A 23,074-nucleotide genomic window follows, 5' to 3' on the forward strand; every position below is an offset into this window, starting at 1 on the left:
TAGGAATATTGAAATGTTAGCAAAGGATGACACTTGCCGTCTGGGGGCTGGCTCATCATGGGATAAAAGGGAAGGTCCTTTCATGGATTGGGAACTGGTTAAAAGACAGGGAACAAAGGGTAGGAATAAATGGGAAATCCTCAGAATGGAGAGGGGTAACTAGTGGTGTTCCCCAAGGGTCAGTCCTAAAACCAATCCTATTCAACTTATTCATAAATGATCTGGAGAAAGGGGTAAACAGTGAGGTGGCAGAGTTTGCAGAGGATCCTAAACTGCTCAAGATAGTTAAGACCAAAGCAGACTGTGAAGAACTTAAAAAGATCTCACAAAATGAAGTGATTGGGCAACAAAATGACAAATGAAATATAATGTGTATAAATGTAAAGTAATGCCTCTCAGGGGTAGCAGCCAAGTTGAAGGTGGGTGGAATTTCCTATTCCAGGTGTGGGGAGCTTAGGAGGTGTCTGCTGTTCGTCACTGCAGAGTCTGGGCCTCCCAAACTAGGAATGAAATATTCCCTCACCAAGCAAGTGTTATCACGTGTTGGTAGGTGAAGGCCAGAGAGATGAACTGACTAGCCTAAGGTCATGCCAGGAGCTTGTGACATTGCTGGAAACTGAACCAAGACCTTCTGGTCAGCAGACCAGTGCTGTCACTATCCTTTGTTGGGACTGAGAGGTAAGATATAGAGGGTAGCACGAAAGGGCACATCTACGCTGCAACGTAAGCCCAGGGTTATTAGAACTGAAGTGAGCAGATTCGGGGTGTGTTAACGTAGGACAATGGTTCCCAGACTGGGGTCTGTGAAATGTTACAGGAGGTTCTCGAGGGGGGATTCCCTAATGGCGGACAGAGCTGTCCCTAGGGACCCCAGGCAGCACAGGGCCAGCAGCCCGGAGCCTCTGAACTTCCAAGAGCTAAACAAATCAAAGCGAGCATCTCTGTCGCACTGAGGAGATTGAAACTTCAAGACTCCTTAGAAGAAATGGAAAGGGAGGTGGATATTTTTTTGCTGTTTTTGAAATTAAATAGGCAGCTAGTGCTGTTTTTAAATTATTATGAAGAACAAGTATAAGCTTTGTTGTAACGTGCGTTGTTTGCCTGGACTGCTCAAGACCTGAATGCTTGTGTAGGAGAAACTCTTTGGATTGCTTTCTTAAATACCTTCCTGCTGTTTCCCATCTGATACTCCTTGATGAAACATAGAAGCCTTGTCTTAGAACAGGCTTAGTCAAAGTGATGCAAGCTACGAAAGTGAGATCCTGGAAGAGTGTTGCTGTTTTCAATGTAATAAGTAGTGTTTAATAAGAATGTCATAAAAACAAATTTTATGTTTCCCAGATCACTGCTTTTATAACTCATACTCAGGTAAAGGAGAAAATCCCTGGAGATATTCATTTTTAGGAGGGGGCTTGCAAGGCTTGACATTTTAGTGAAAGAGGTTCGCAGGTTGTTAAAATTTGGGAACCACTGACCTAGGACTTGAGCGTCTACACTTGTTTGTAACCCAGGTTAGCAATTGTTCAACCCTGGGTCCCGCCCCAGGGCTCCATTGTCTGCAATGCACTGTGCAGGCCTGAGTCCAACCACTCATATCCCAGACTTCCTAGCGCCCTGCCAGAATGAGGCCGCTCTAGTCCTTTGGTGGTAGTGCAGTGTGGGAAAACTTGACTGTCCAGAGGACAAAGAAAGTCGGCCTGTGGGATTGTGGGATACTATTGGCGGACTCCCAGACCACAGGTCCAGTGGGGCTACGTCTACACAGCAAAGCAATAGACCTTGAACCGTGGGTCCTGGCTTGAATCAGGTTCAGGTCTTCTGTCCTAGTGGAACCCTGGGTTAGTGTGATTTGTGTGTTGATGGAAGCGGGGTTTCCCTTGAGCCTGAGTTTGAACCCTGGGCTTACATTGCAGTGTGGACATTCTAGAACCTGATCCCAAACCCCATGTTTCTGTTAAGGTCACTGAGTGCTAGATCCGGGCTGGCAGAACCACAGTAGGTGGGTAACAGCCTGAGCTTGGGCTAATGGGGATTTGTCTTCTAGGGGACTTTAAATGACTTGTGTTTATAACGAGGCTTGGCAGAGGTTGATGATTTTCATAATTTTGACAGATAATATTGATGTTTATTTTTAGGCTTTTTAATTTTTATCCATTGTTAAATGTTCACAGCTGTGCAAAATTATGGGTTGTAAGCCTTTTAAAAATGTTTATTTAAATGCTCACAGTTGTGGGAAATTTAATTGGGAGGGCAGACAATAGTTAATGATAACAGATGTTGAAATTTAAACAGTTAAAGCTTTGTAACCTTTAAAACACAAATTTTAACATCTCATGTCAAAACATACAAAGGAAATACACGTCAAACAAACCCTAATCAGTTCTCAAGCAGCATTTTCCTTACTTTACCTGTCTTTGAAGCTCCATAATCTGGCTGGAAATATTTTGTCCTGAGTTTGTGCATGTGCTGTGAAATTGACGTTTATTGACAGTGGCAGATAAAAATCAAATCTTTCTGAGCCTATTTATACTGCATGAATGGCTCCGGGAGAAAAGCTGGCTGGGGATTAAGAGGACTTTCAGGAGCCTGGAAAATGGTTTCCTTTGCAGAATATTCTCTGCTTCCAAGCAGGTGCAGAGGGGTGTGTGTGCGCATGTGTTTGTGTCCACAAATATGTATGTCTGTGTTGTCCTAGTTTGTGTCCTTGACCCGTGTGTGTGTGTGGGTGTTTTCAGTGTCCTCATTCATTCCCCAAAATAAGTCTCATCCCTTCCCTGCCATTGTGTCCTCTGCGGTTCCTAGTATGTGTGAGTTCCCCTGTCTTGCGGGGGGGGGCGGGGAGAGGGGTGTGTGCCTGCCTTTTGCACCCCCTCTCATGTGTGTTCTCCCAAAGTACACACTTGGGGAGAAGAGCTCATAATGGAAGAAAGAGGACCAGGTTTCAGGAGAGATCTATCTACACTTGTAATATGAGAGACTCAGGAATCCAAGCCAGCTTATGCTCCAATACGTCTGTTAGCCTTTAAGGTGCCACAGGACTCTTTGATGCTTTTTACAGATCCAGACTAACACGGCTACCCCTCTGATACAAGCCAGCTGTGTGTGTGTCCGTCCCTGTCTCCACTGCCCCCTACTCTGTTCCTCCTGAAGATCAAGGTAACCCCCTGCTGCAAAGCTCCATTCCAGACAGGACATGTAAGCCATGCTCTTTAGCTAATGCACTTTGCTTCTCTGCTTTAAAGAGTCCTTTGTTTGCTTCCCCCAGCATGCTCCCTATGCGGCTGCTAAGAGACCATTTGCCTTCCACCCCTCCCCTGCTCCCAGTACACCAGGACCACAACAGTCAATTTGTGAACAGCTGCTCTCACACCCACCCATTGCTGCTTCTAAATGCCAGATGCTTGGACCTAAGATCTTTGAGAGCACACCACTCAGGGCAACCACACAGGGGTTCTCCTCTGTTTAGTTATGCTGGGTTCCCCTGAGACCTCTTCCCCTCAGCTCCCCAAGAACGACTCTGGGCTGATCACTCCGGCGTCTGATTTGGCAGATGGCAAAGCTACGCTGCCTTGCTCAGACTCAAGTGTAGGGGGTGGGTATAGGGCATATCACACATCCAAAATTACACATATCGCCAACTTACCCAAGTATCACATATCCCAAGTTACACGCCAACCTCTTCCTTTGTACATTACATTGCATTCATGATCCATCGCTTCACATTTTGGAATTGGCTTGGTTCCTTTGGAGGAACCAATCCCTGTACAGCAAGCTCTACCCACGCACTATGTTCGACTTTACTCTTTACCTCTTTACATATTTACGCTCCTGACTTCCCTTGTCCACTGTTTTCTTGCTGTTAACAACTGGTTCCCCGGGGGTTCTCCCTCTTATCATAGCTCTCCCAGACACTCTCTCTTGTAGCTTACTGTCCCATTTGCTTATCTTAGCGCAAACATTTCTGCTGCTCTAGTTACCTCCCTAATCTTGTCTTCCAAGAAATGAGGCCTCCGCATGTATCATAACTTGTAGCTGAACATGAGTAATGTTAGCTTATCGCATGGAAATTCTTCACATGCATCATTTTATCTGCTGTAAAATGCCCTTTCAGTTGACCTAAAGCTATTTGACCCCATTTCACCAAATAGTTTGGCCATTCCCTTCCCCACCACCCCTTGACCCCATTCACAAAATAGTGGGTTGGGGGTTAGATACTGTCATAACTACTGGACTAAAAGTTCTATGGGGAGGACGTTCAGAGGGGATGGATCAGTGATTTCTCCCTCCTCGGTGACTGGTTCCATAGCTTGGTGGCTGGGAGAGTCTCACATGCTCTCTGGCCAGTGAAGGTCTGAGTACTTTATATGGCATCAGCAGGAGAGATTGGGAGGTACCTGCCCTAGGACAACCCACAGCCTGACCATCTCCCAGGAGCTGCTCTAACCGCAGGGATAATGGTGCACAACCACCTCCGTCTGTTTTGTGGATCTTGTCCTGTAAAAAGGCCGGGGAAGAGGAGTCCCGGTGATTCCGTCTCTTCCTCAGGGGTAGCTGCTGCTAACTTGATCATGTTAGACCCCCCCCACTGCTCCCCAGCCCGATCCCTGGAGCTTCAGTGGCTGCTCCCACCCCTGCTCTTGTCTCTGCCCCCAGCAGCTGCGAGCTTGCCCCCCCCCCCCGCCCCGGAAACAGATCAGCCCCTGCAATATTTCTATTGTGGAGGGGGTGCTCTCGCATGCCCCCCTTCCCCACCCACAGCTGTTCTGCCACCCCTGCCAGGGGGCCAGGTTACAGAAATACCTGCAGGAACTAAAATAATACAAGACGCTGCCAGGTAAATGACTCTGGAGAAGTACCAGACCCCGGGAAAAGGCAAAAACTGAATTTGATCAGATTCAACTGTCTGTCTGTTGTTCATTTATCTTCTCCTGCTTGTTTTTTTTTCCTGTTCTTCCCTGACAACTAATACAAATGTCTGTGTGCATGCATATATGGTTGCTAGGAGTCAGGCCAACGAATAACAGGTGCATCAGATTGTATCCTGTTTTTTGTGCTTTTTAAACAAATTTGTTAGCCAAGTTCTTAGTTTATAGTCTGTTTTTCTTCAGGAGACGAGTCTGGGTTGGGTTGGGAAAGGTTTTAGGCAGACGCTGTGCAATGACACAGGCTGCCGGGTGTCTTGACTGGTCTTCTAAGCACAGGCCTGGGGCTGTTCGGCCTCCAGAAGCAGCCAGTGCATTGAGTCCAGCATGGGCGTAAGCTGACAGCTCTGTCTCATAGTCTTGGGACATCAGCTGGCCTCAGTTCCAGACCCGTCCATTGCCACAGGCTCACTGCACATCCTACTCCCACAGAGTTTGGTGCCAGGCTGTGTATCCACATTGCAGATGGACAGAGCGACTTTGGGGATAATGCTGTTTGCTTTGAAGTGCCCACTGCGAGTTTCAAGCTCTGCAGCTGCTGTTACTAGCTGCTGGGTGAGTTGATCTCGCACCTGATTTAGGGCTTGTGTACACTGGCAACTTTCTCGCTCAGGGCTGTGAAAAAACACCCCCCAGGGGAATGCAAGTTTCAGTGCTATAAAGCACCAATGTAGACAGTCACTCGTGCTGGGAGCGATTCCTCATTTTAGCAGAGCTCTTTGTTCAGAGCTAGGAGCAAACACATTCCTGGGACTCTTTACTCACTGCACCACCCGGGTTGGTATTTAAGCCGCAGGGCAAACAATGGGCCCAGTTCATGCAGCCCATTTTACCAGTGCAGCATAAGGACAAAGCCTGGCGCCAAACTGTGGTGGTAAGACTGGCTCGTGACAACTGAAGGGTCGGGAACAGGGGCCCATTGACGTCCCACGACTCTGAGACAGAGCGGACAAGATTGATGGATTCCAAGGCCAGACAGGACCATTGTGATCATGTAGCCAGAGCTCCGGAATAGCACCAGCCAGAGAGCGGCCCTGGATGAATTCCTGTTTGAACTAGAGCAGAGGGTTTAGAAAAACATTCAATCCTGATGGAAACATTTACAGTGATGGAGATTTTATTAAGATTCAGATAATACAAAGGTACCAATTCCAGACTCTCTAATGTGTTACTAGTAATATATAGAACTAAGGCCCTTTCTTTTTTGGTTTTTATTTTGTTTAAAAGTCTCTGGGAATTTATCAGTGTTTATTACAAAAAAAATTAAACATAGGTGAAAATCATGGCAAAAAATTGACTTCATGGTTTTCTAGTTAAATATTGGGAGACATGGGGAAAAAAAGGCCACAAGTAGAGGAAAGTGGGAGTATTGCATTAAACTGAGTTTCCTCTCTGTTGTTTGTATTATGAACTGTACGTAGTACATACATGTAGGCATTCACATATGTGTGTTTTTCACTTTAATAGACAGTCTCGCATTTATGCTTAGACTAACTTATTATTAACGTGAACATGCTAATCTAATTTTTTAAACATAATTAGTATTTCCATGTACTGGAGAGGTCAAGAATTGGTTACAAAAACCCCAAGCAAATTGCTTTTGTAAAACCCTGGAATTTTTCAGTTTAAAAAATGAAAACAAATGGCATTCTGTATAGTAAGCATTCAGCCAGACAGACACCAACAAGAACTGCTTCCCAATTCTTCATTGGTGGTTTGGGGGGAGAGGGGATTTTAACACTTGTCAAAGAATAATTTATTTCAGATGCTTTTCCGTTAAGAACTGTGGTATTTCACCACTTCCAACGTATTGTATCATCGCCCCTCCCGCTTTCCTTATCCAGCTCTTTAGTTGTGAGACATGTTGTATCTACACCCCAGCAGCTGCACAGCTCCCAACTGCTGTTTCCTGATGGTTGGCCCACAATGCCTTGAAGCAGGGAGCCTCCCACTGCCTGTTCAGTTCGGCAGGTGCACATGTCATGGGTGTTGTTCTTAGACTCCGTTCGTTATGGAGGGGGAGAATAACGCCTTCCTCAGACTCTCACAACTCACCCATGCTGGCACCGCCCCGGCAGTGCGGGATTCATCTGCTGATCTCTGGCCTGTATGTACGTGTCCCTCCTGCCCACCCGCCAGACACACACGCAGCCCTATAGACTCATAGACCTGAAGGCCAGGAGGGCCCATCACGATCATCCAGTCTGATCTCATGCACATCACAGGCCACAGAACCTCACCCACCCACTCCTGTAACAGACCCCAAACCTCTGGCTGAGTCACTAACGTCTTCACATCATGGTTTAAAAACTTCAAGCAACAGAGAATCCACCATTTACACTAGTTCAATCCTGCAAGTGGTCTGTGTCCCATGCTGCAGAGGAAGATGAAACCTCCCCAGAGTCTCTGCCAAGCTGAACTGGGGGAAAATTTCTTCCTGCCCCCAAATCTGGCAACCAGTGAGACCCTGAGCATGTGAGCAAGACCCACCAGACAGACGCGTGGGAAAGAATTCTCTGTAGTAACTCGGAGCCCTCCCCAGCTAGTGTCCCATCACGGGCCATTGGAGATATTTGCTAATAGCAGTCATGGATGGGCCACATGCCACTGTAGGCAACTATATTGTCCCCTCAGAAGACTGTTTCAGAACTAAACTCCTCTGGTGGTTAGAAACCTTCATCTAATTTCAAACCTCGGTTTATTGATGGCCAGTTTATATCCATTTTTTCTTGTGCCAACATTGGCCCTGGACTTAAATAACTCCTCTCCCTCCTTGGTACTGATCTCTCTGATGTATTGATAGAGAACAATCCTATCTCCCCTCAGCCATCATTTGGTTAGGGTAAACAAGCCAAGGTCCCTAAATCTCCTCTCATAAGGTAGGTCCTCCATGCCTGATATCATCCTAGTAGACCTTCTCTGCATCTATTCTAGTCTGGATTCATCCTTCTTAAACACGGAAGACCAGAACGGAGCACAGTATTCCAGGTGAGGTCTCACCAGTGCTTTGTACAATCAGAGAATCGTAGGACTGGAAGGGACCTAGAGAGGTCATCTAGTCCAGTCTCCTGCACTCAAGGCAGGGCTAAGTATTATCTAGCCCATCCCTGACAGGTGTTTGTCCAACCTGCTGTTATTAATATCCAGTGACAGATTCCACAACTTCCCACAAAATTCCACAATTTATTCTAGTGCTTAAGCACCCTGAGAGTTAGTACTGACTAATGATACGAACACTTCCCTGTCTCTACTGGAAATATCTTGCCTAATGCACCCTAGGATTACACTAACTTTTTTCATGGGCTGTCATAACCTTAGTCCCAGATTTGGACCTTAGCGTCCAAAATATGGGGGTTAGCATGAAAACCTCCAAGCTTAGCTACCAGCTTGGACCTGGTACTTGCTGCCACCACCCAAAAAATTAGAGTGTTTTGGGGCACTCTGGTCCCTCTGAAAAACCTTCCCTGGGGACCCCAAGACCCAAATCCCTTGAGTCTCAGAACAAAGGGTAATAATCCTTTTTCCCTTCCCCCCTCCAAGTGCTCCTGGAGAGATACACAGACACAAGCTCTGTGAAACTACACAGAGTGACTCCCCCTCTCCGTTCCCAATCCTGGAAACCAAAAGCACTTTCCTATTCCCCCAGAGGGAATGCAAAATCAGGCTAGCAAATCCAACACACAGATCTCCCCTGATTTCTTCCTTCCACCAATTCCCTGGTGAGTACAGACTCAATTTCCCTGAAGTAAAGAAAAACTCCAACAGGTCTTAAAAGAAAGCTTTATATAAAAAGAAAGAAAAATACATACAAATGGTCTCTCTGTATTAAGATGATACAATACAGGGTCAATTGCTTAAAAGAATATTGAATAAACAGCCTTATTCAAAAAGAATACAAATCAAAGCACTCCAGCACTTATATTCATGCAAATACCAAAGAAAAGAAACCATAGAACTTACTATCTGATCTCTTTGTCCTTACTCTTAGAAACAGAAGACTAGAAAGTAGAAACTGCTTCTCCAAAGCTCAGAGAAAGCAGGCAGACAGACAAAAGACTCAGACACAAACTTCCCTCCCCCCAGAGTTGAAAAAATCCGGTTTTCTGATTGGTTCTCTGGTCAGGTGCTTCAGGTGAAAGAGTCATTAACCCTTAGCTATCTGTTTATGACACGCCCCCCAAATTGCAGACAGTGGGGAAGCTCACTGGCGGCGATTTCCTTCTAGAACTTTAAAATAAACAGATTAATACAACACATGCACCTTTACATATACTACTAAGTATATAACTAACAGACTTCTACATTTTAAGAACACTTTTTAACTACTGAATTCTGGGAAACTCTCACGGGAGAGTGCATCAGCAACTTTATTAGAAGCTCCTGTGATGTGTTGAATTTCAAAATCAAAATCTTGGAGAGCTAAACTCCAACGAAGAAGTTTCTTGTTGTTCCCCTTGGCAGTATGAAGCCACTTTAGTGCAGCATGGTCAGTTTGTAGTTGGAACCGCCGTCCCCAAACATATGGGCGTAGCTTTTCCAGGGCGTACACAATGGCATAGCATTCCTTTTCACTGACTGACCAGTGACTTTTTCTCTCAGACAGTTTTTTGCTGAGAAACACGACAGGATGGAAGTTGTGATCTGTTGCTTCCTGCATGAGCACTGCTCCTATACCACGCTCAGATGCATCTGTGGTTACTAGGAATGGCTTGTCAAAGTCCGTGGCCCTGAGCACAGGGTCAGACATGAGTATCGCCTTAAGCTGGGCAAAGGCCTTTTGACACTCATCAGTCCACTTAACTGCATTTGGTTGGGTCTTTTTGGTCAGGTCGGTCAATGGGGCAGCGATTTGGCTGTAGTGTGGTACAAATCGCCTGTAGTATCCGGCCAAGCCTAAGAAGGATTGGACCTGCTTCTTGGACCGTGGGACAGGCCACTTTTGGATAGCATCCACCTTGGCCTGTAGGGGGTTTATGGTTCCTCGACCCACCTGGTGACCCAGGTAAGTCACTCTGTTTTGGCCTATTTGACACTTTTTGGCCTTAACAGTTAGTCCTGCCTGCCTGATGCGCTCAAAGACCTTTTCCAGGTGTAGTAGGTGTTCGGGCCAGGAGTCTGAAAAAATGGCCACATCATCGAGGTAGGCAACTGCAAATTCTCCCAGTCCAGCTAGTAGACCATCTACCAGCCTCTGGAAGGTGGCGGGTGCATTTCGAAGGCCGAAAGGAAGGACATTGAATTCATACACCCCCGCATGGGTGACGAATGCTGACCTCTCCTTGGCAGGTTCATCTAGCGGTACTTGCCAGTACCCCTTGGTTAAGTCTATTGTAGAGATGAACTGGGCACGTCCCAACTTCTCCAATAGCTCATCGGTACATGGCATTGGATAGTTGTCCGGACGAGTTACAGCATTTAGCTTACGGTAGTCCACGCAAAAGCGTATTTCCCCATCTGGTTTGGGTACCAGAACCACTGGAGATGCCCATGCACTGGTAGATGAGCGGATTATACCCATCTGTAGCATGTTCTGGATCTCCCGTTCTATAGCAGCTTGGGCATGAGGAGACACTCGGTAGGGTGGGGTTCTGATTGGGTGAGCATTTCCTGTATCAATGGAGTGGTATGCCCGTTCAGTCCGTCCTGGGGTGGCTGAGAACAATGGGGCGAAGCTAGTGCACAGCTCCTTGATTTGTTGCCGCTGCAGACGTTCCAGGGTGGTTGAGAGGTTCACCTCTTCCACGCCACCGTCTTTTTTCCCGTCGTAGTAGACACCATCAGGCCACTCAGCATCCTCTCCCTGGACTGTAAACTGACAAACCTGTAAGTCTCTGGAATAGAAAGGCTTGAGAGAATTAACATGGTACACTTTAGGCTTTAGTGAGGAATTGGGAAATGCTATGAGGTAGTTTACAGCTCCCAGGCGCTCTTGGACCGTGAATGGCCCTTCCCATGATGCTTCCATCTTATGGGCCTGTTGCGCCTTCAAGACCATAACCTGGTCTCCTACCTTGAAGGAACGTTCTCTGGCATGTCTGTCATACCAGGCCTTTTGCTCTTCCTGAGCATCCTTTAGGTTCTCTCTAGCAAGGGCTAAAGAGTGTTGGAGGGTGCTTTGTAGGTTGCTTACAAAGTCCAGAATGTTAGTTCCTGGAGAAGGCGTAAACCCCTCCCATTGCTGCTTCACCAACTGTAATGGCCCCTTAACCTCGTGACCATACACAAGTTCAAATGGTGAAAACCCTAAACTGGGATGTGGTACAGCCCTGTAGGCAAACAGCAACTGCTGCAACACTAGGTCCCAATTATTGGAGAATTCGTTGATGAATTTTCGTATCATGGCCCCCAAAGTTCCATTGAACCTTTCCACCAGGCCATTGGTTTGATGGTGGTACGGGGTGGCAACCAAGTGATTCACCCCATGAGTTTCCCACAGTTTTTCCATGGTCCCTGCCAGGAAATTAGACCCTGAATCTGTAAGGATGTCAGAGGGCCAACCTACCCTGGCAAAGATGTCTGTTAGGGCCAGGCACACAGTGTTAGCCCTGGTGTTGCCTAGAGCGACTGCTTCTGGCCATCGGGTAGCAAAGTCCACTAAAGTCAGTACGTACTGCTTTCCTCTGGGCGTCTTTTTTGGGAAAGGGCCCAGAATATCCACAGCTACTCGCTGAAATGGGACCTCAATTATGGGGAGTGGCTGGAGAGGGTCCTTGACCTGGTCTTGAGGCTTTCCCACTCTTTGGCATACCTCACAAGACCGGACATACTTGGCAACGTCCTTGACCATCCCCTCCCAGTGGAAGGACTTCCCCAACCGGTCCTTGGTTCTGTTCACCCCAGCATGGCCACTGGGATGATCATGGGCTAAGCTTAAGAGCTTCCCCCGGTACTTAGTTGGAACCACCAACTGTTTTTGCGGCTGCCATTCTTCCCAGTGTCCACCAGAAAGAAATTCCTTGTATAAAAGTCCTTGGTCTATAACAAACCGGGATCGATTAGAAGAGCTGAGAGGCGGTGGGGTGCTCCGTGCCGCCGCCCACGCTTTCTGAAGGCTGTCATCTGCTTCCTGTTCAGTCTGGAACTGTTCCCTTGAGGCTGGGGTCACCAGTTCTTCCTCAGACTGTGGACTTGGGCTTGGTCCCTCTGGAAGCGATGTAGGTGATGGGGTTGTTTCCGTTGCTGGTGAACTGCTCTCCGCTGGTGCACCTGAGGGTATTTCAGGCTCTGGCTGAGCCTTTTGGGTACGGCTGTCTTTTGCTTCTGCCAGTTCTGGCTCGCAGGCGCCCTCTGGCGTTGAGTTTGAAGATGTGGTTGCACTTGCTGGTGCTGGTTGCTGTTCCAGTTCCGGGCCTGGGACTGGAGGTGTTGTGGCTGTTTCAGTGGTTGGCGTGGAATCTGGGTCCACTACCTCTGTCTGGGTCTCTGGTAACCCAGACGGGGCGTCTGTGGACGGTTCAGGAACAGGAATGGGTCTGGAAGCTTGCCTGGTTTGGCTACGTGTAACCATTCCCACTCTCTTGGCCCGCCTCACCTGGTTGGCCAAGTCTTCCCCCAGTAGCATGGGGATAGGATAATTGTCATAGACTGCAAAAGTCCACATTCCTGACCAGCCTTTGTACTGGACAGGCAGTTGAGCTGTAGGCAAGTCTACAGCTTGTGACATGAAGGGGTAAATTGTAACTTTGGCCTTTGGGTTGATGAATTTGGGGTCAACGAAGGATTGGTGGATAGCTGACACTTGTGCCCCCGTGTCTCTCCACGCAGTAACCTTCTTTCCGCCCACTCTCAAATTTTCCCTTCGCTCCAAGGGTATTTGAGAGGCATCCGGGCCTGGGGATCTTTGGTGTGATGGTGGTGTAATGAATTGCACTCGCATGGTGTTCTTTGGACAGTTGGCCTTGATATGTCCCAGTTCATTACACTTAAAGCATCTTCCATCTGATGGGTCACTGGGCCGAGGTGAGTTACTGGAGACTGGTGAGGTGGAAGAGTAGGGTGTCTGTGGCTTTACTTGGGCGGTATGTGGGGTCTTTGGCTGTCCTCGGTTGTAGGGTTTATGGTCTGTGTGCCCCCTGGGGTAATCGTTCCCCTTGACAGTAGCTTTCTTGCTTTCTGCCAGTTCCATCCATTTGGCTCCAATCTCCCCCGCCTCAGCGAGATCTTTGGGTTTTCCATCTTGTATGTACCGTGTGATGTCTTCAGGAACACCATCCAAGAACTGCTCCATTTGTATGAGGAGGTGCAGTTCTCCCAAGGTTTGAACGTTGTTTCCTGTTATCCAGGCCTCATAGTTTTTTGCAATGTAGTAGGCGTGTTTGGGAAATGACACCTCTGGTTTCCACTTTTGGGTTCTGAAGCGCCGACGGGCATGATCTGGGGTTATCCCCATTCTGTATCTGGCTTTTGTTTGAAAAAGTTTATAGTCATTCATTTGCTGCTTAGGCATTTCAGCTGCCACCTCTGCTAAAGGTCCACTGAGCTGTGACCTCAATTCTACCATGTACTGGTCTTCGGGGATGTTGTACCCAAGACAGGCTCTTTCAAAATTTTCCAAGAAGGCCTCGGTGTCATCACCTGCCTTGTAGGTGGGAAATTTCCTGTGCTGTGGAGCAATAATTGGTGCCGGGTTGTTAGGGTTGGCTGGCACATGCAGCCCAGCTTTTGCCAACTCCAGTTCATGTTTTCTCTGTTTTTCCTTCTCTTCATTCTCTTTTTGTTGTTTTTCCATTTCTTTTTGTTGTTTTTCCATTTCTCGGTGGTGGGCCGCCTCCTCTTCTTCTTGCTTCCTTCTGTGGGCCAACTCTTCTTCTGCTTGTTTCCTTCGGTAGGCTACCTCTTCTTCTTCTAGTTTTCTTTTGTGTGCTGCCTCTTTGGCTGCCTGTTCTCTTTGGTAGGCTGCCTGTTCTCTTTGGTAGGCTGCCTCTCTGATCTGTTCTTCTCTTTCTTTCATCTCCATCTCTTTTTGTTTTATTTCCAGTTGTCGCCTGTGTTCAGCTTCTCTGAATTGCCCCTCGGCCTCAATTTTTGCCTTAGAAGTCATGCTTTCTGTTTTCTTGGGTTGGGGTGCCCTCCAGTGTTTATCTTCTGAACTTCAGGTTCTCTGTTGCCTCCTGAAGTCTGCCTAGCAACAGTGCCTTTAGCTAATCTTCAATGTTAAGTAAACCTGAAAAACCACTTTATTTGCATGCATATAGTGCTGGTACTTGCCTCTTAATGGGAGGGCTATTGCATGACAAAAGACCCTTAACAGTCTGGTAATGGCTTCTTGCTTAACATGCAAGCCACAAACTGCCAGAGAGAGCAGAAAAAAAAAATTCTCTCTGGTTCCCTTTTTAAAACCAAACTGTTTCTCTCTGCTAAAAAGCCCTTAGCAGAGAAGAGAAAAATATAATATTCCTACTGGCTTCTGGATTCTGTCTATATCCCACCACTGCTACACCATGTCATAACCTTAGTCCCAGATTTGGACCTTAGCGTCCAAAATATGGGGGTTAGCATGAAAACCTCCAAGCTTAGCTACCAGCTTGGACCTGGTACTTGCTGCCACCACCCAAAAAATTAGAGTGTTTTGGGGCACTCTGGTCCCTCTGAAAAACCTTCCCTGGGGACCCCAAGACCCAAATCCCTTGAGTCTCAGAACAAAGGGTAATAATCCTTTTTCCCTTCCCCCCTCCAGGTGCTCCTGGAGAGATACACAGACACAAGCTCTGTGAAACTACACAGAGTGACTCCCCCTCTCCGTTCCCAATCCTGGAAACCAAAAGCACTTTCCTATTCCCCCAGAGGGAATGCAAAATCAGGCTAGCAAATCCAACACACAGATCTCCCCTGATTTCTTCCTCCCACCAATTCCCTGGTGAGTACAGACTCAATTTCCCTGAAGTAAAGAAAAACTCCAACAGGTCTTAAAAGAAAGCTTTATATAAAAAGAAAGAAAAATACATACAAATGGTCTCTCTGTATTAAGATGATACAACACAGGGTCAATTGCTTAAAAGAATATTGAATAAACAGCCTTATTCAAAAAGAATAAAATCAAAGCACTCCAGCACTTATATTCATGCAAATACCAAAGAAAAGAAACCATAGAACTTACTATCTGATCTCTTTGTCCTTACTCTTAGAAACAGAAGACTAGAAAGTAGAAACTGCTTCTCCAAAGCTCAGAGAAAGCAGGCAGACAGACAAAAGACTCAGACACAAACTTCCCTCCCCCCAGAGTTGAAAAAATCCGGTTTTCTGATTGGTTCTCTGGTCAGGTGCTTCAGGTGAAAGAGTCATTAACCCTTAGCTATCTGTTTATGACATGGGCTCATCACATTTCTGACTCGTAGTCATCCTCCCTGCCCAGCTGCTTGTCGCTATCTCACAAGAAACTACTCAGGCAGCTTAATCGCCTGACTCCAGAGTCATGTCCTATTCGTGGATAGCTAGAAGAGATAGGTGCCTCAGTCCAGCCTGGACTTAGGTGCCAAACTCCCTGAGAGAGGCAGGGTGTAGGACACAGCCCTCTCATTAGCATTGGCTGGAGTAGGCATCGACTCATAGTATCATATTTTTTAAGGTCAGAAGGGACCATTATGATCATTTAGTCTGACCTCCTGCACAACGCAGGCCACAGAATCTCACCCACCCACTCCTGTATCAAACCCCTAACCTATGTCTGAGCCACTGAAGTCCTCAAATCATGGTTTAAAGACTTCAAGGTGCAGAGAATCTTCCAGCAAGTGACCTGTGCCTCACGCTGCAGAGGAAGGCGAAAAAACCCCAGGGCCTCTGCCGATCTGCCCTGGAGGAAAATTCCTCCCCAACACCAAATATGGTGACCAGTTAAACCCTGAGCATGTGGGCAAGACTTACCCAGGAAAGAATTCTCTGTAGTAACTCAGATCCCACCCCATCTAACATCCCATCACAGGCCACTGGGCATATTTACTGCTAATATAAAGCCAGGCACCCCGCTGCAGCCCCTCCACACCGCGAAGCCGCCGGCACTCTGCCTGGTGCCGGAATGTATTGAGTTGCTGCCACAGCAGCTTCCCCTCTCCCACCGCCGAGCCGAGCTGTGCCGCGCTGCAGGGACCCAGAGCTCCGACAGCTCCCAGACAACCCGCTCTGGTGCTGCTTTTGAAAAACGTGCTGAGGGGAAGCGGCTGCTTCCCCTGCACCCAACTAGCTATGCAACTGCCTGGGGTGAGTCACCTGGGCCTGATCTTCACTGGTATTTACATGCCTATTTCCCATTGAAATCTGTGTGGGCTGCAGGTCCCCGTCTGTAACACGGTGGTAAAAGCAGTGCCCTGTCTTGTATGGTTAAATATATTAAAAAATTAAGGTGAATAGATGCTATTGTGAGGGGTCCATAAATAGAGGATCTGGGGACATGGGACCTCCGGGTGCTAATGCGATGCTAATACAGGCTTAAATAGGGTTGTGGGGAATTGTGAATTGTCCTAATTAAGAGCCTGTTACTGCAAACAGACTGTTACTCCCCTGCAGAATCTGCTGGAGGAGCAGCACTGGGTATTGTCACTGGTATTACAGCAGTGCCTCGAGGCCGTAAGCTTCTAGTCATAGAAATGTGGAGCAGGAAGAGACCTGGAGAGGTCGTCAAGTCCAGCCCCTTGCGCTGAGGCAGGGCCAAGTAAACGTAGACTGTCCCTGACGAGTGTTTGTCCAGCCTGGTCTGAAAAGCTCCAGTGACGTGGACTCCACTTGGAAGCCTGTTCCAGAGCTGAATTCCCCTGAGAGTTAGAAAGTTTTTCCTAATATCAAATTTAAATCTCCCTTGCTGCAGATTAAAGCCCATCACTTGTCCTGTCTTCAGTGGCCATGGAGAACAATGATCCCTGTCCTCTGTATAACCAGAGGCAGCAGGTTTGTATAATTGTTGGTGGTGCCCATAACAGGTCCAAGTCCCGCCCCCTACACCTGCCTTGTAAGCTGATATATTTTTTTAAATAATGTAAAACTGTGAGGACTGTGGAGTGGGACTGATGATGAGGGGTTTGGGGTGTGCGAGGGGCTCAGGGCTGGGGCAGAGGGTTAGGGTGCAGGGGGTGATGGCTCTGGCTGGAGGTGTGGGCTCTAGGAGCGGGCAGGGCCGGGGCTGAGGAGTGTGATGTGGAGGCAGGCTGCACCAGGACTGGGGCTAGAGAGGAGGACTCCCCCCCGAGCCCTCTCCCCAGCAGCAGTGAGCTCTGGGGGAGGGGCTCCCTCTCCCTGCTTCTCCCCCCGCCCCCATCCCTAGCAGCACACTCACCTCGCACCACTGTCACTGCACATGCTCCCAGGGCCCCTCTCAGGTCCAGGAAGCCCCCGTGCCTCCCTTGTGGTGGGTGCTGGGGGGGCTGCCATGACATGTGCCCCTTCTGCCCTGCTGCTGCCCCTCACTGTAGCCTCACTGGGGGTGGAGAGTGGGGCTACCCCTTGCCCAGCACAGGGCATGAGCAATGACCGTGGGCGGGGGGCCCTCCTGTGCTGGTGGAGGGTCCCACTGGAAAAGGGAAGGGTCTGAGGCAAGGGCAGGGTCAGCTGGCCCTGACACTAGTGGTGGGGGGCAATAGGACGCTGGGGTGGCAGTTGATGCTGGGAGCCGGCAGAGTGGTGTGCAGCCCAGAGCTGCAGGAGGCAGCCGCTGGCTCGAGGCAGGGCCATGCCTGGTCCCAGGGGAGGTGCACGGGGGCACCAAGTGAGGGCTGAGGGACACTCAGAGGAGGCGCGCGAGGGTGGTAGGTGGGGCCGGGAGAGAGACTCGACCCCAAACATTGGTGGAGCCAGGCCCCCAGGCCCTTAATTGCCGGAGCCCGGGCACCAGGTCCCATATAACTCGCCCCTGCCCCCCTTTCCACCCCCAAGTCCCCACTCCTGCCCCGCCTCCTCTGCTGAGTGCACCACGTCCGCCCCCTCCTCCCAGAAAGTCCTAAGCACCACCAAACAGTTGTTTGGCGGCGGGAAGCACTGGGAGGTTGACGGAAGATCTGGGATGTGGCGTGCTCAGGGGGTGGGAGGTGAGGTGGGACGGGGGGTATGGGGAGCTTAACTGCCAGTGGTGCAGAGTACCCACTAATTTTTCCCTGTGGGTGCTTGTTTAAGCAAATTGTTTGACAGATAAAATCAGCATGTTTTGCATAGTCAGTTACAGTCTCAGCTTCCCCCAGCCCTGCCCTCACCAGCTGTCCATGGTCTGTGGGTGTTAGAGCAGAGCTGAATTGAAAGAAAGGTATTGTAGGGACTTTCTGGGTTTTTGCTAGGGACTTTTTTATACCTTGATGAGGGGGGAGCCTGGGTATCACTGGCAGAGAAATGGCCATGTCCCTGGTTTGATAAAATTGCAGGTCTGCTAGGGGGCTAAAGGGTGATGAACTGTGACAGGGACTAAGCAGAAAACTGCTTTGCCAGCCTTCAGTCACTCCAGCTCCAACGAAGTGGGGGTGAATGGAGCTGGGTAAACCTCTTGGCCCTGATTGGGGAAGTTTGAACAGCTGCTGCCTCCTCAGGCTGGCTGGATAAGAGCCCAGGAGAAGGAAGCCAGGGGGAAGCTGGAAAGAGGAAAGCTGCAGTAGAAGAAGGGCAGTGAGGGGAGGCAGAGAGATAACTTGCCCCCTCTCTCCTGCCGGGGGTCTGTGAGAAGGGGACGACGTGTATGGTGAAAGATGGTGGGAGCACAGCCTGTAAGTAAAAGCACCAGGTGGGCTCTGCACCTAAAGGTCTCTGGGTGACTTTCTCAGCCCAGGGGGGCAGGAGCCAGGAGGGCCCTGCAATGAGGCTGTTACACAAACCGTAAAGGCATCGAGGCTTGTGTCTAATGCTGTGGAGGAGTGTGCGAGACCAGTGAGGCATCTAAGTTGGCAGGGTAACAAACTCTAAGGGTAACATCACTGGAGGTTTTTAAGAGCAGGTTAGACAAACGCCTGTCAGCCTGGTTTAGGTTTACTTGGGCCTGCCACAGCGGAAGGGGATGGACTTGAGCTCGTGAAGTCCTGTCCAGCCCGACATCGCTGTGACTCTCCTGTTTTCTGCAGCCACGTTGTGAATGACATGAAGGGGTGAGTGTTGTGTGTGTCTGTGTGTGAGAGTGGAGGGAGGGAGTGGGGTCAGTGGAGGAGGGAGAGAGAATTCCTTCTCTTTACCTTAAAGCGAGTATAGAGAAAATTGGCATCAATATGAAAGATGCTTTATGCTGCCAGAGTAAACATTTATATTTAGTACCCAGACCAGTGTGTGCACTAAAAGCAAAACGCTCCCCAGCGCGCCCTCTCTGTTCTCCTCCAGCGACAGGATGAGAGGGAATGAATCCTGGGTCACCGACAGGTGCTCATGTCATGCAGCAATGAGGAGAATAGAATGTATACGGCAGCGGCTGGAGACTTGTTGGGATCAGAGCCCCTTTGCCCTGGGAGTTTTACAGACCGAGTTAAGTCCCTTCCCCAAGGAGCTGGCAGTCTGAATAGACACGAAACAGACCAGCAGCTGGGGCTGTGGCAAGAACATGCAAGTGAAAATAGTGAAGAATGGAAGAGGCTTTTAGTGATGTGGTTGGTTGAGATTGGCTGCAGTCTCACACCTGTGTGTTATTTGTCTAATTAAGTTTAATGCCGCAGCTGCTCTCTGGTCTGTTTTTAACCCCTGTCAGTTTTGGTTTCATTCTACTTATAGGATACAAAAGTTCCTCAATTAATTCTGTGTGACAGGCCCGGCCCTGTGTTTAATCACAATCCAGGGGCCAGGGGCATAAATTTAGAGCTACGCATGCCCCTCAATGCACAGCGAGGTTCCCGCGAGCGTCAGTGGCAGTCTGCAAGGAGATGAAGAGGGAAATCTGTTCTTGATGAAATAGCAGAATTCTGAGTTATGATCAGTTCTGCCGTTGCCTGTTCTGACTCACTCACTCATGTGTGGGTGCCAGGCAGTTTATCCTCCCACCACAGTGGACAAGTGATTACATTTTTTTCCCCCATGTTGACAAGGCCTTAATCACAAGGCCACCCTCTGTCTCTGATAAGGCCTCAAGACCATCAGCTGCTACCCTGGATGCAAGGAGGTTCTGTTGCCCCTCATTAGCTCAGCTGTGCGGGAAGAAGGGATATTGGGTGCTGGGCTCTTTGGAAAATCTGACCCCCAGGGGTGGGTTCACTTTATTTGCAGCTGCAGCCCATTGCTGACTCGTTCAATTTGTGATCCACTTGCACCCCCAGCGCCTTTTCAGCAGTACAACCCCCGAGCCAGCTAGTCCCCAGTTTGTAGTAGTGTGTTTGATTTTTCTTCCCGTGTGCAGTATTTTGTGCTTATCTTTACTGAGTTTCATCTTGCTGAATTCCGACCAATTCTCCCATTTGTCAAGGTCATTTTGGATTCTCATCCGGCCCTCCAAAGTGCCTGTGATCCTCCCAGTGTGGAGTCAGCTGCAAATTTTACAAGCATGCTCTCCACGCTGTTGTTCATGGAAATAATGAATTGCTCCTGAGACAGGACCCTGGTGGATGCCACTAGATCCATGTAGATGTTCCTGCCCTGAAGCTCGGTGAGAAGGGTGGTCTCCGAGCCCATGCAATTTAAGTGCCATAGCACAAGCCCGAGTCTCTAGTCCCGGGCTTTGAGACTTGAAAAGGGGAAGAAGGAGGAACCAGGGAATTATAGACCAGTCAGTCTAACTGATTTGCATTATAGCCCTGCCTAGGGGGCCCACTGTGTTGATGCCTGCACAGAAGGTACTTACCGCACCTAACCCACAGGCTCAAATCGTGGCAACAGTCGAGAGGCAGGCAAACAAGTCATGACAACAATGAGGCAACCGGTTGAAACGGACGGGGCAACTGCAGTGAGCACGATTTAGGGAGTCGGTGATCATCACAGCTTGTCCCTTGCCTTGTAACGGTGCCGCAGCTCTAAAATATCTCTTGAGGAGACAGAGCTGGGGGCGCAGAGAACCCCTGCCAGGGGATTAGTGATGATCATCTAGTATTTAGGGCTGTTTATTAGCCTGAGATAGAATTTGGGGTTCATTTATCTGTTTGACTTTTGATATTCTTATATCCTCACTAATGGGTGAACAAAGACTCTTGTGTTGCATCTGCCCATGGCCAGGTGGGGTTTATAGTACCCAAAGAGACGAGAAGGAAGAGAGTGAATGTCTCGCTGGAGGTGGTGGGAGTTTGAAGGATGAGTGGACACTTGAAGAATGTCCAACTCCTAACCCAAGCCAAGGTCAAGCAACCAGTCGAGGGGAGAGAGAGGAGTGTGTGTGTGTGTAGGGGGACCCTGCCTAGCTGAAACACCCCTCCTTCCTTACCCCTCCCATGGGGTACAAAAGAAGTGGTGATGAAGCCCCCAGACTCCCGATCCTCCACAAGGGAACATGGCCATAAATTGTAAGCAGTGGGGCAGGCACTACAGGTCTGATTAAGCCTGATAACACTGCTCTACAGCCAAAATGCTTCTGAAATAAATGTAGTCCAACTTTACTAATTCTGGGTCACTGAGAACGAAAATGATGCTTAAAATTGTTGGTTGGCTCTAGTTTTCAAGATATGCTATTGGGTCAGTATATACGACCCTTGACTTGGGAATGGCGGAGGATAAGTGAGTTATAAAGGGAAGGGATCTCAATTTAAACCAGAAATGACTAAAATACATCTTTGAATGGATCTATGAATAAATCTATGACTGGGTTTGGACAGTACTTGCTTTTGAGGCAAAACAATGAATGATGCAATCTGAAGCTGGTATTACGTCATACATGATATGAATTGCATCATGTTATTCCTAGAAGTCATGGATGATGCAATCATAATGAAGCTGACATCACTCTGCTGAACAAATTGCCCTATATCAGCTCTAGAAATCATACAGTGTCGTGCTCTCTTATTTGTCAGTGTTTGATTTTGCAAAGGGACATATTTCTGTATAGCCAAAGTGAGCAGGATGCCTCGTACTTGTGTGAACAGTGCAGATAACTTCTGCTATGTTTGTGGTGAAGTGACTTTTGCATCACAAAAGCACAGTATAACCACTATGGTTAAGAAAGCCTATCACCTTTATTTTGGCTGCAAAATTGGAGATCAGGACAAGAGGTGGGCCCCACACATATGCTGCAACACTTGTGCAACAAATCTTCGCCGGTGGTTGAACAGGAAAAGGAAATCTATGCCTTTTGCTGTGCCAATGATTTGGAGAGAGCCAACAGATCATACCAGCAATTGTTACTTCTGCATGGTGCCTCCAGTTGGGAAAGGTGTTTCAAAGAAGAAAAAGTGGACTGTGCATTATCCAAACATTCCATCAGCTATACACCCAGTACCCCACGGAGAAGGACTGCCGGTTCCTGATGCACCAGAATCATTCTCACTTGAGTCAGACGAGGAAGAGGATGAAACTTCTGGTCCTGAACCATCAATGTCACAGGACCCACGTTTTCTCCCATCCTCCTCCTCTGAACCACACCTCATAACACAAGGTGAACTGAATGACCTTGTTAGGGATTTGGAACTACCTAAGAGTAAGGCAGAGCTGTTGGGCTCCAGACTACAGCAGTGGAATCTCCTGGCAGGCTTTGAGGGCAAAGGGAGCCCATCGATGCTTGCAGACTATTGCTGGACAGTGACAAGAGATGCTCCACTAAACGAATACAAAAGACAAGCCAAGAAGCGCCGAGTTGACACTGAATAGGACTAAACTATGTACATAATAGATTTTTGCCTTTTGTTTCATAATCAATTTTATTTCTATAACCCTTTTGCTGATTTTTAAAGTGTTACATAAACAGGACAGGTGAAATATTATCATGTAAAGCAACCATAAACACATGAAAAGACCTAGGTTGACAATTTATGATTAAAACTCTACTATCTACGCAATATACATAGACATAAAATGTAAAAACTTAAATCTCTTAGCAACAGTAGCCAATCAGTTGTTTTAATTGTCATATTTGAATTCAGCACATCAAAATACATAACAAATAGCATATTTTATCTCTGAAGCAGACGACTTCTCAAAAATTGCAGAGCAGTGTAAGAAAGAGGAGGGGGGATGGGAAAAGCTCTGCTGGTGTGCAGAGATGTGGTTGCTTGGTTGCTTTCTGTCTGGGACTGTGGCCTTCTGCTTTGGGCCTGCCTGACAGGAACCAAGGGGGGGCATGGGGAAGCCTTGCC

At 48.2% G+C, this 23,074-nt stretch overlaps 1 protein-coding gene across 9 annotated transcripts in view; it reads left to right on the plus strand.

Moving 5' to 3' along the window:
• Positions 1–384: 384 nt before the first annotated feature.
• The window catches only part of LOC127032728 (C-type lectin domain family 2 member D-like), a 43,939-nt gene continuing 21,249 nt past the window's right edge, over positions 385–23,074 (plus strand). For 3 of the 9 annotated variants that reach the window (XM_050920175.1, XM_050920182.1, XM_050920174.1), the window contains exon 1: positions 426–678. The gene's annotated coding sequence lies outside the window, so the exon portion shown is untranslated. The other 6 variants (XM_050920176.1, XM_050920178.1, XM_050920179.1 and 3 more) reach the window with 6 other exon arrangements.

The sequence above is a fragment of the Gopherus flavomarginatus genome, chromosome 12 (genome assembly GCF_025201925.1).
Source record: "Gopherus flavomarginatus isolate rGopFla2 chromosome 12, rGopFla2.mat.asm, whole genome shotgun sequence".
NCBI lineage: Eukaryota > Metazoa > Chordata > Testudines > Testudinidae > Gopherus > Gopherus flavomarginatus.